Below are 12,323 nucleotides of genomic sequence, written 5' to 3'. Positions count from 1 at the left end.
GTGAAAATATGCATGCATCCATTTCCCTCAAAAGTGAAGGTCTAGTGAATGAATGAAATACTTGATCAGTGAATTCCTTCATAGCCAAAAAGGAAAAAAAGAAAGAAATGGACAAAGGAAGAGAGAGAGAGAGAGAGAGAGAGAGAGAAAAGAAAAGAAAAGAAAAGAAAAGAAAGGAAAAGAAAAGAGAAGAGAAGAAAAGAAGGAAGAAAGGAAGAAACTAATGGGCTAACATTAGGACAGCAAGTCCGGTGTTCCACGTAATGGCTCTGACTCAGAGAGGATTTGGGGCTCTGGAGTGCCAGGCTAGCACATCATGTGTGAATAAACTCGTGGCAGCCGCTGAGGGTGAGGCCCGAGGACATGGTTTATGTTGGATCCTCACCGGGTTAGGGGTGACTCATGTACACTAAACAGCAGAGTCATGAACCATTTACACACACCCAATATCAGGTTCACTCCAAGGCTGTTCTCCCACAGCCATTTTACGGCTCTCTCTAAAAAGCACAGAACTTGGTTTGGCCTTTCCCAGGGGCGGCATGAAGAGGAATTCAAGAACAGAGGGCCTTGAGGTCCCGCAGGGCCCGCCTGGGGAGACTGTTTACCCTCTGGGCTCTGAAAGGTGTGCACACGGTACTTTTCTCTGTCTGGTGCTGTGTGGAAGAAGTGGGTTTGGGGTCCCTTAGAGGCCTAGCTCTCGGCAATGTCCTCACCACCTCTGAGACCTTGGGCGATTCAGTTGTTATTCTTGGGTATGGCTTTCTTGGAAAACTATAAAACTTACAGAATGGGATGGCAGAATTTTATGCCTTTATAGGAAATTAACAGAAGAAATTGTAACATTATTTTCAGGAGTCCCTCATCCAGTTGCTTCAGCTCAGGAATGACTGACGCCAGAGAACTGATCAACAATGTTAATTTTGTTCAGTTTTATGTCTGTTTAGTGTCAAGTGAGAGGAAGAGACGGTTTAAAATGTGCACTAGTAATTTTTGATATGCATACAAGGCTTTTTGAAACTATAAATAAAGGACCTATGCAAGGACTAAGAGAAGGGCAAAAGAAAGAAGTGTTCAACATTGCAGGCTGAAAGCACATATGGGCATCTTCTGGGTAAGAAAGCCTGGTCTACGGTGCACTGTTCACGGAGCGCCCCATCCGTGGCCCAGCAACTCCTCGGAGCCTCTGAGTCCCCCTGCCTGAGCCAGGACTGCCTCTGCTCGTGATCAGTGCTCTTGAACTAGCCTGGGGAAAGGAGGGGCCTCGAGGGAGTTAACCATGTTGTTTAAGGTTATACATTTGGGGGACACATTGACTAAAAGGAATCCAGCTCATAGTCTTAGATGATCCTCTGTTCTTGGAGATAGAGAGAATTGGAGAGGAACACCGTGTTTGTCACCTTAAAGTGTCCAGGTCTGGCACTACTATTTAGTATGTACTCTGGGCAAGTCCTCTCACCTGTTGGGGACTAACTGACTGCATCTGGGAATGGAGGGAGACGGACCCAAAGGTCTCTAAGGGCTTGAGTTTGCATGCCAGTGACTGGACTTTTCTATGTAAACACTAAGTATATTTACAGTAACTATGGAGAAGGACTGTGTCCTTGCTGATAATTGTAAATGTCCATTATGTCAAAATGCACGATGGTAAAAAGTGAAGTTGAAAAATGAGGAAGAGGTGTGACAGGGTGTAATCTACATCGTTCTGAGGGGTGTGTACTTTGTAGGCTGCTTAGGGTCAGGGCTGAAAACTCTATGTCTTGTAGCATATTTCAGAGTCAGCCAAACTACATTTTGGAGAAGAACCGCCTTGTCCAGCAAGGGAGAGGACGGTAATTAAAACAAGGATAGCCCCGTGGCTCACATGATCCCTTATTCTGATGGAGAGAGGAGGCAGAGAGGAGCATGGGAAAGAGAAAAAGACTTGGGTTAAGAAATTATGTCAAATCCATGATTGAAATTTATATGTTTCAAAAATACACAAAAATGTTGTGAAGAGTATAATGAATCTCCATGTTCCCATTAAGATTTAACAATCAATCCATGGACAATCTTGTTTCATATATATCTCCACTTAACCTTGTTTTACTATGATGACTTGGGGGCAAATCTGTCACATTTATTTTTATCTGTATATATTTTCAAATATACCTCTAAAATTTTAAAAGTTCTTTTTATTTAAAAGGCAATTGTAATATTATTAACAAAAATTCCTTATTATTATTCAGTAATAAGTTAGAGATCAGATTTCTCCAGTTCTCTCATACACACACACACACACACACACACACACACACACACACACACACACAATGATTTGTTTGAATCTGGATCCTAATAAGTTCATAGATAGCTTTGGGAATAAGCCTCTGTTCAGACTCTTTTAATCTATAGGCATCCTTCTAATTTTTTTTTTTTCTTAACATCAACTTTGGTGAAAAAACTGAGTCATTTGTCCCTGAATTTTCTGATTTTAATGATTAAATTTCAGTGTTATCTTTTGACATGTCCCCTGTATTTCCTGTAAATTGATACTTTAAAAGCATGATTAGTTTTTTTTTGGACAAGTCTTCAAAGATGTGTAGTGTATTTCTATTAGGAGGCAAATAATGTTTTATTGCCTCCTTTTTTTTGTGATATTAGTAGCCATTATTGATTATTATCTAGATTTCTTAATTCATTACAGGCTACAGTATATTAATTCTATTAATATAATTCCCTTTTATCTTACTAGCTGAAATATTTTTTATTAAAAGAAACTTCCCCTACTTGATTACTTGAAGAATTACATATTCATTATAATTTGTATATGAAACTCAGGAAAAAAAATAATACTGGATTTAACCCTTTATTCACCAGTTTCAACTTATTTTCGAGCATTCTTCAAAAGTGACCAATGAGAGCTCTGTGTGTGTTGAAACTATTTATTTTGATCTCATGAATTTAAAAAATATTGGACCTTGAACTTTTTAGTCAGACAGATGTAGGTTTTCATCCTGACTCCTCCATGTTACACCAGAAAGAATCTTTCCTTCTTACTTCCCATGAAGTAAGACCTTTATCTCCCACGATAAGACTTTCTCTTGACTCTTGTGACCAAGTTAAAACCTCCCAAATGCACTGTTTCACATTCATTTGTATGGATGTCTGATTTCTTTACTAGACTGTAATTGCATATGGGAATGGGCCATGTTTTCTCTTAACTAAGCATCACATCCCCATTATGAGTATGTCAGTAAATCTTTGTTCATTGAATGTTGAAAAACAGGGATAAATTAATCTCTCTGAGTTTCAGTTTTCTCACCTGGAAAATCGGGGAAACAATACCGATGTCACAATAGTGACGGTATGTGAAGATTAAAGGAGGTGACAGGTGCAAGACACCTGGTCCATTGCAGACTTTCTCAAGTGGTAGCCAGTTTTACTGCCATTTCATATTTAATGACCTTGGACATTACCTGCCCAGGAAACAATTATGAAAAAATAATTATCTGCTTCTGTTTTTGAAATGCTATGTCAGATGCCAAATGAACAGCATGTACAGAGTTTAAAAGGTCCTGAACTGGAGGAGAGAAAGACATAGCTGTCAGGTCTCCTGCCTCCAAGTCTTATGGGGAAGATGAGGTAATAATTGAGAATGATCTCAAAATAATTATAAAGAATTATAGGAACCAATTAAATCTGAGGGGATGGGTGAAGTAATTTAAGTTAGGGAAAGTGGGGGAAGCATGAACTCTGGAGGAGGCTTTGTGAGTGGAAGAGAAAATCTGGTTAGGACTGGTCTTGGTGTCAAAAAAGGAAGTTGCTGTTTTGGGAACGCTGACTACATGTCCTCCCCAATACTCACTTAACTAAGAATATCTCTTCCATTGGCTGGCAATCATTCAAATCAGAGTCTATCCTTATGCAAATGCTACAAATTTAGATATTTTCTCACTCACACCACACTTTGTCCCACTTCCATAATTTTGCTGGGGCTGGTCCTTCCCCTGGAGTGCCCTTCTCGCTTTTCTTTACTTACTGGTTTGGTATCATGTCAGCAGTCACTTCTTCTGGGTGTCGTTCTCAGACTCTTACCCCAATCCACTAGATATGTTAGGAATTTTCATTTTGGCAAACTCCAAATGCTAACAGTGTGGAGGCTGTTAACAGTGTGGAGGACCAGTTAGAAGAACCCAGAGACTAGGGATGTCATAGTCCAGGTAGATGAGGAGGCCTGGGACTGAGGCAGTGATTTTGGTTGAAAGGGGACAAATGTGGAAACAAATTCAGGAGGTAGAACTCATAGTGCTTGAGTACGGTGTTTGGTTGAGGTGGCTCTGAAGAGTTCAGCATACAGTGTTGGCCCTTTAGCACAGTCCAGACCTTATGATTCTTGTATTACTTGATGTTTGGACTATTCCTGCTCCTGTTCCTTTCCAGAAAGCTGTGTGACCTTGGTTTTCCCGTTTTCCCAGGATGTCCTATAGATATCCCTGTTGCTGCATTTACTGTGCTGTTTCTTTCTTTTTTCCCCCCTCTTTTATTTATTATTATTATTATTAACATATAATGTATTATTTTATTAACATATAATGTATTATATGAACATATAAGGTACCATGCTGTTTCTATCTGCTGACTTCACCAAACTGTGAGCCCGGGAGGCGGAGAACTCTCTTATTCATCTCTGTAACCTCAGCAGAGCGCTCAACACACACTCAGTGTTTAAGATATAACAGAAGGGTGCTGAGGTCTTATCTAATCATTGTACATTTACATTTAGATAAGATATTTAGTTACCTGGAAGGCTAGTTCAGTAATGTGTTCACACGAGAACCAAAGTTAGTTTATCTGATTGATCCCTTTTACGGCAGCAGGAACCTACCTGGTGAGTTGCGGGTGTGCCCAGCAAGCTGATCTGGGGGAAGGTCGGCTGCATTGGCTAGCTCTCAAAGCTGGCTGAGATACAGGGAAAGAGCAAAAGTGGTTTGTATGTTTGATGTTGTTTTTTGTTTGTTTGTTTTCTTAGCTTGACCCCTGTGTGAGAAAAAGCAGGAAAAAGCAAGAAGTACTTAGGGACGAGTAATCAAAGTTTTAGTCTTGGCCAGACTGTAGACACTGAGCTGAGACAAACTATACAGAAGTTGGGGGGTGGGCAGCTGTTGGAGAGCCTTACAACATGGACACAACAGGGCGTGTGGAGAAATACCCACCATAGAAATGTATAATCGTCTTTCCAGAAAAAAGACGCCTTATATTTTCAGTGTTTTGTGTATTTGCACTGAGAACTTGCTCATTTATCTAGGTTCTTAAAACAGTTATCTGCCTAAGAGATGCTTTTTGACATAAACAATCTACCTGGTGTCAGACTTTCTCAATAGATAAGACACATTTGTACTCAGGAAGGAACTTCTGCACTAAGATAGCACACCAAACTTTTATTGTTCATGTGGGAAGAAAGGCGTGTGTCAGAATAACAGGAAAACCCACTCCGGTGTATCTGAACCTGATGTGGGAGGAGGGGTCGTCATTCATATGAGGCACACAAAGACTCTGGCCAAACTTGTAACGTGGACTGTCCTAGAAGTCATTGCTTTCTGAATGTTTGAGTGCCAGCAGAGATGAAATGAAATCCAGGAGTTTTTCAGACAGTGTTAGCAATGAACAAGAGGATGTTTATCATTAAATAGTCAGACTGATCATATTGCGTTTCATAGGATTTAGCCCTTGTCTGTGTTTGTCCAATTACATGTTTGCATCCATAACCCGTGTTTCTTTCCTCAGCGGAGGGATAGGCAGGAGTAGATCTTTTTCTTTGAAAATGTTTGTCTTCTATCATGTTTAAATATATAAAATGTCATAGCTATTTTCCAATAGCTATATATTTGCTTAAAAAACTTGTTAAGTATAAAGATTTATAGGTGGTATTTTGACTTCTGACTTATATGGAATCTTAAGAAAGTATACTAAATACACCTTTAAATTATACTGATTTGGAAGTCTGTGAGAAGAACACTTTACAGAAATGCCAACAGGGTTGAGACCAGAACAGAGATGTTCAAGTATAATGGTTCTGGCATTCTTTGCATTATTATGAATTTTTATTTGTTTCCTTATTACTGTCAGGTAGGCTTCTCCTGAGAAATTTGGATGGATGATTTAAAGGAGGTATGTTTCCAGGAAGACTTAGTGGCAAGACTGGAAAGAAGTCTTAGTGAAACATGGCAGAAGTCATTATAACGTGACCTTGAGTCTCATAACTCTGGAGGAAGTAAGTATGGGGTAGTGTCAGAAAGGGAAAGATACTGAGGTGTTTCTAACACAGGCACAGGGGTATGTGGCAATGATAGAACATTACTAAAGTTTTCCTCTAGAATGAGTCATTGCCAAATATAATTTGAAGCTTTATGCAGCCTCAAGAAAATATCAATTTCTATGATTTTTATGAACTTGCACTTTAGAAAGGTTGGCAAATTGATAGACAATGAAAAAATGCATTCAGTATTCACAGTTGAAGTTTATATTGTGGCTTGAATGTAGCTAGGTATGATACCAAAGTTAGGGACATATGGATGTCTTTCCGACAGTCTGATTTGTTAAAAACAATACTGATATAATTTGACTGATAATGAAGTATTCTAGGCTTAATTGGGAAGCAACTTTTGTATTATAGTTCAAGACTAGATAGTAGTTTCTCAAATCAAATGTCTAAGCACCCTAAAGAAATGAATTTCATTGCAAATCTGAAATGATGGCATATTAGAGTCCCTAACTTAATTAGAGACAGATATACCTCTGGTCTAATAAGCTCCATATTGTTAAATGGCAATGGTAGCATCTCCCTTCATCAGTGTCCTCCAAGATATAATTTTATTATTTGACCGAATCTATGGTGATATCATGTTATTTTTTCCTTTTTGTTTTTGTTTGGGTGATAGACAGGGTGTGTGGTGGGATGAATGTTCAGAAGTTTGGGAGCCAATTTGTATGTATTTCCAAAAGATAACATTAAAAAACAGTCAGTGGAAGTATAACTGGAGTTCTGTGTTCTTAACTGTTCATATCCAGGAAAATTTCCTACATTAAAGAAAAATCAGAGCAAAGAGACTGGTCTCATTCCCACATGAACTATTTTCCTATCAGCAATAAATTATAATAAAATGTGATAAGAATCAAAATTTGGCATAGTTTTGTAAGAGCTTGATATTGTAGGTGTACATATGTCAGATATTAAACATATTTAGTATTAATTTTCTCTAGCACTATAAAATGAGAGGCAGATAGGGTATCTTCTCTAGAGTGCACACAGTTAAAATAATACCTGGAAATGACAAATGGTCAAATATGTGGATAACTTTTTTTTAAAAAAGATTTTATTTGTGTATTTGTGTGTGTGTGAAGAGAGAGAGAGAGAGAATAAACAGGGGGGAGGGACAAAGGGAGAAGCAGCCTCCCCACTAAGCAAGGAGCCCCATGTGGGACTTAATCCCAGAACCTTGGGATCATGACACGAGCTGAAGGCAGACGCTTAACTAGAAGGCATCCCAGGGCATAACTTTACATTTTAGAGATACATTATTTTATAGACAAATTTAGTAATAATGTGTATTTTACTTCTAGGAATTTGGTGACCAAAATACGTTGCCTTCCCCCTAGTGTCCTGATAATAAGATTTCATATTCTGTGAGCATTTCATATTTCTCCAACCTCTGAGCCCATGAAGGGTCATCAACCCTTAACGTCTCTAATCCCCCAAGATAATGCTAATCAGGAGAAGTCAGTTCCTTCCATAGGCACTGTGAGTACCACATGGCAGACTTCTTCCAGGAACTCTGATCAGCTCAGTTTGCAAGAGCCCATAAAGGATTTTACCATTTTCAGTGGCAGTTTTGTCAAACTGAAACACCACTTGTCTACCGCCCAGTTCAACTTTCCCATGATTCTTAAGGCGGCCCTGGCTTCCATTTTGAAAACAGAAAACAAAACCACAGATCTATGAAGGTCAAAGGGGGAAGTTAAGAAAGCTGTAGCAATTGTTAAGACGTGGAAACTTCTTGTTTAAATTTCATTAGCTTCACTTATATTGACTCTCAGGTAGACATTCTAATGACCTGTAATTCTGTTGGATACTTTATGAAGCAGAGGGAAATAGTAGACACATGGATAGAGTCAAAGCTGCAATATTGGTAATTAGTTCAATAGAATAAACAATGGGAGTTAAGCTATTTGCTAGAAGTTTGAGAGCAAATTTGACAAGGCAAGGAAAATAGATTGTACTCCAGAGAGAACTAGTTAACACTTAAATTCAGAAAGCTCTGGATTCCTTCCTAGTTGAGTTGAGTTGAGTCCGGTAAATAGAGAAGAGGGTAAGAAAGAGAAGTAATTCAAAAGCGGGGGAGGCTAGGAGAGTAAACTGAATTTTTCCATGAAAATAAGATGGTTTTTTTTTTTTATAACTTTTTTCACCTCTTTTAAGTTATTGCTTTCAGTTTACTTCAATGCAGTCACTGAAGTAGCTTAGAAAGAAATCTTTGATATGCCAGATCAACCAAAAGTTTTAAAATATCCTTTTGTGCCTCCATTTATAATGCAAATAGTAAGTTGGCATTTTGGGTTCATTTCACCATCGTCTCTGAAGTGGGTTAACATACACAGAATGAGGAAGTGAAGGGAGTCCCACAAGAGAGCACATCTTTGATAGTTCAATAATAATAAAAAATGTATTTAGGTCTTTTCTAAATACCTTTCCCCTCCTAAGGATATAAAAAATGAGAGGAAGAGATCTAAGAAGAATAAATTGTGGTTGTCTTTTACGTTAGCTGAATGACTAAAGATATTGTTCTATGAATTAGCCAATACTTAAATATTCCTAAGTCTAGCCTTTATGAGCTCATAAAAGACTTTGCTTATGTGTCTGGGAAAGCCAGTATCTTTATATACTGTCAGAACAGAACTAACATACTGTTTCAATATAGGTTTAAAAACCAGCAGATATTTTGTTATATAAAGCAACTGGGCAATCACCTTAAACCCACGTTTACATTTTAGTTTTATCCTACATAAACATTCCCTAGCTGAAATAGTTTTAAAAACTGGTAACCTATGTTTGAGAATGATGGAAAGAGACTGAATCCTGGTTGAAAGATTATTGCCACTGTAGTGTTTTATTCATGGGAATCTCCAATTTTTTTTCCAGATATACTAAAAAAGCCAAAATTCATTAATGTCAGAAACACAAATGAGGTTTGGCATGGATCACACATCCATGCTAGGAGGAGGGAAGGCTGGGAGCCCCGTCCAGTGGATAAAACCCATATTCCACTTTCTCATTTGAGTTCTTTTGTAAAGCCTCTCATGCATTCTGAAGCACAAGAATTTCTTCTAGGCAACTGTTGTCAAAATATATTTTCCGACAAATACCCACCAAAATGCAACCAAGAGCAATAATATTTCAGGAAGCTTTAGCTCAAGTGTGAGTAATAACCACTGGATAAACAGAAGTTTTACCATCTTCTGTTTCATGATTGAGCTTTTCAAATGTAAACGATTTATAAGGAAAAAAAGTGGGTCATGTCAGATTGGAGAAATGGAAAAAAGCTTGACAGGAGAGGTAGTTAGGACAAGGCTGTGATTCCAAACTGGTTGAGATATCTTCTCTTTGAAGTCATTATTCCTTACCCTGAATCCTCCCCCTCCCTCATGGGCATTGGCATGGAATTTTTTTTTTTTTTTTTTTTTTTTTTTTTGCCTTCACTTCTCTCAGGACCCCAGTTCAAACTCCTTCATATTCTCCCCCCTTCTTCTTTCATTCATCTCCCTGACTCTTCTCCCACTAGGGCTTGTTGAGAAACTGTTACTCCCCAGGTGCTCTCCTCACCTCAGCCTTGCTTAAGTACCCCTTCTACTTTTATTTCTTTTCTTCTTTTTGAGATTTTATTTATTTATTTGAGAGAGAGAGCACAAGCAGGAGGAGGGACAGAGGAGAGGGAGAAGCAGTGTCCCTGCTGAGCAGGGACCCTGACATGGGACTTGACCCCAGGACCCTGATTCTAGGACACTGAGATCATGACCTGAGCTGAAGACAGACACTTAACTGACTGAGCCACCCAGGCACCCCTCTTATATATATTTCTTAATGGTCTATAGTTTAGGAGAAAAAAGATCTCTCAGTGACCCCCTTTTTCTTTTATCTGAGCTGAACTAAGTTTTATAACTCTGATTAGAGACAAAACTTTATTCTTCCACAGTGCCACTCTTTCTTCTGTCTCATTGACCACAGCTGGTATAAAAGCTATCAATGCTGAAATGTTTAGCATATCAAGACTTATTTGCAGAAATGATGATAAAATACCATTAGAAAGCATGTTATATTCCTTGGGAGGAGATGCTGTTGGAACCCTACCTAGATTCCCTTCAGTGGTTGGTACGTGCTTCCCTGGCTACTTTGAGTTTGGCTGTTAAACTCAGCCCTGCCACCTTCCTTGTAGGATTGCCCTCTGGCCAATGACTTGCAAAGGCCAGCTTTTGGGAAGGAGGAAACTTGCAAAGGCCAGCCTCCAGACCTCAAAGGAGCAAATGGCGAGGTGCTCTTTGTTCTCCAGAGCTTCTCCATGGCATCAACTGAACTAGTTTTCTCCAGCCCAGCCCACATTCCTTTCTAGTGTTCTTTCCCTCTCTCTTCCCTCTCCTTCTTCAAAACACTCCTCCAAAAGAAGTCATTTGAACAAGTATTCCTATCTCATTCTGTTTCTGGAGAGAGTCACCTAAGACATTCACCTTTGAAATAAAGAAAATTTTTAGAATTATTTGACTAAATATTCAATATGTAAGAAATCAATTTTAAGATGGACATGGGTAGAATAGCCTTAGATTTGGAAAAACTGAAACTTTAAGATATTTTTAGTTGTGCCAAAACTTAAGAACTACAGAGATATTATCTTTTTTTCTCATAAAAAAGAGGAAATACTTTTTAAGGAGTTGCAAATATTTAAGATGTTATTAGCCCAAAAATCCCATGAGTGGGACTGTAGTTGTTTCCTAAGTACTTACATTATGACTAATTTTATAATTTCCAAAATAGTTTCAATTACATGACCTCAAGTCAATCTCACGACAGGCACGACAAGCAGGGATAATTATTAGCTCCCTTTTCCACATGTGAAGATTGTGCCTCAGAAAGGTTAAATGACTTGGCTGTTATCTCAGAGTTTGTAAGTACCTGACCGATAGTCAGTGCTCAAACTCAGGTATCTGTAGGAAACATAAGTGAGATTTGCTAATTAATTTAAACCATGTTAAGTTTGTCAGAGGCTGGATCTTCAAATCCTGTTATTAAATCTATTTGGGCTGCCTTAGCTGTCAACCTACTAATCTGGAGTTAATCTTGGGCAAAGTGGTCAAATTCATATTAAATGTGTATATTGATTATCCACTGATGTGTAATAAATTATTTTAAAAACAAGCACATTAGAACAACAAACATTTATTATATCACGGCTTCCATGAGTTGGGAATCTGAGGGTTGCTTAAGTGCTATCATTAAGGTGCTGACCAGGCCTGCAGTCTCATCTAAAGCCTCAGTTGAGAGAGGATTAGCTTCTAAACTCACTTAGGTAGTTGTTGGCAGGATTTAGTTCCTGGGAAGTTATGAGAATCGGGGCCCCATTTCGTTACTAGCTGTTGGCCAGAAGCCATCTTCAGTCCCATATCACTTGGCCCTTTCCATAGGACAGCTCACAAGATGGCAGCTGACATCCCTCAGAGCAGACAAATGACAAAGTAAGAAAGGACAAATGAAGTGGAAGCCAGAACTTTTTTTTTTTTTTTTTACTAACTTAATCTTGGAAGTGACACCCTGTCGCTATTACTGCATTCTGTTGGTTAGAAGTGAGTCACTAGGTAGAGCCCACTACGAGTGGGAGGGGGTTACACAGGATGTGAATATCAGGAGGCAGGAGCCATTTCAGAGGCTGCCCACCATGAGGTTGGTTGTCTTTCTCATGTATGAGGCCCTGCCACTTGATTCAGAGAGAACTCCTTGTTCTCTCTATACAGAGGCACAGGATTATTTTTACTCTGTTAATTTCATGGGTTTAGGTGTATGTGTCCTGGTTGAATGCTCTTCTCATTTGTTCTTCCTCCCACCCACTCTTCAATTTCTCTTCTCCTTTTGCTCTTCTTTTCTTGCTTCCTCTACCCTCCTGCTTCTATCTATACTTACTTCTCATTCAGACTCCCTGTGTTTCTCTCTCATCTCATTCTTTAAGCAGTCACCATCCTTTCAGAATTCAAATCCTCTATATCTTTCCTGCTACCGTGTTGCTTACTGTTCCTCTATCTGCTCA

The sequence above is a fragment of the Lutra lutra genome, chromosome 3 (assembly GCF_902655055.1).
Source record: "Lutra lutra chromosome 3, mLutLut1.2, whole genome shotgun sequence".
NCBI lineage: Eukaryota > Metazoa > Chordata > Mammalia > Carnivora > Mustelidae > Lutra > Lutra lutra.
Note: the sequence above shows the minus strand (reverse complement) of the source record.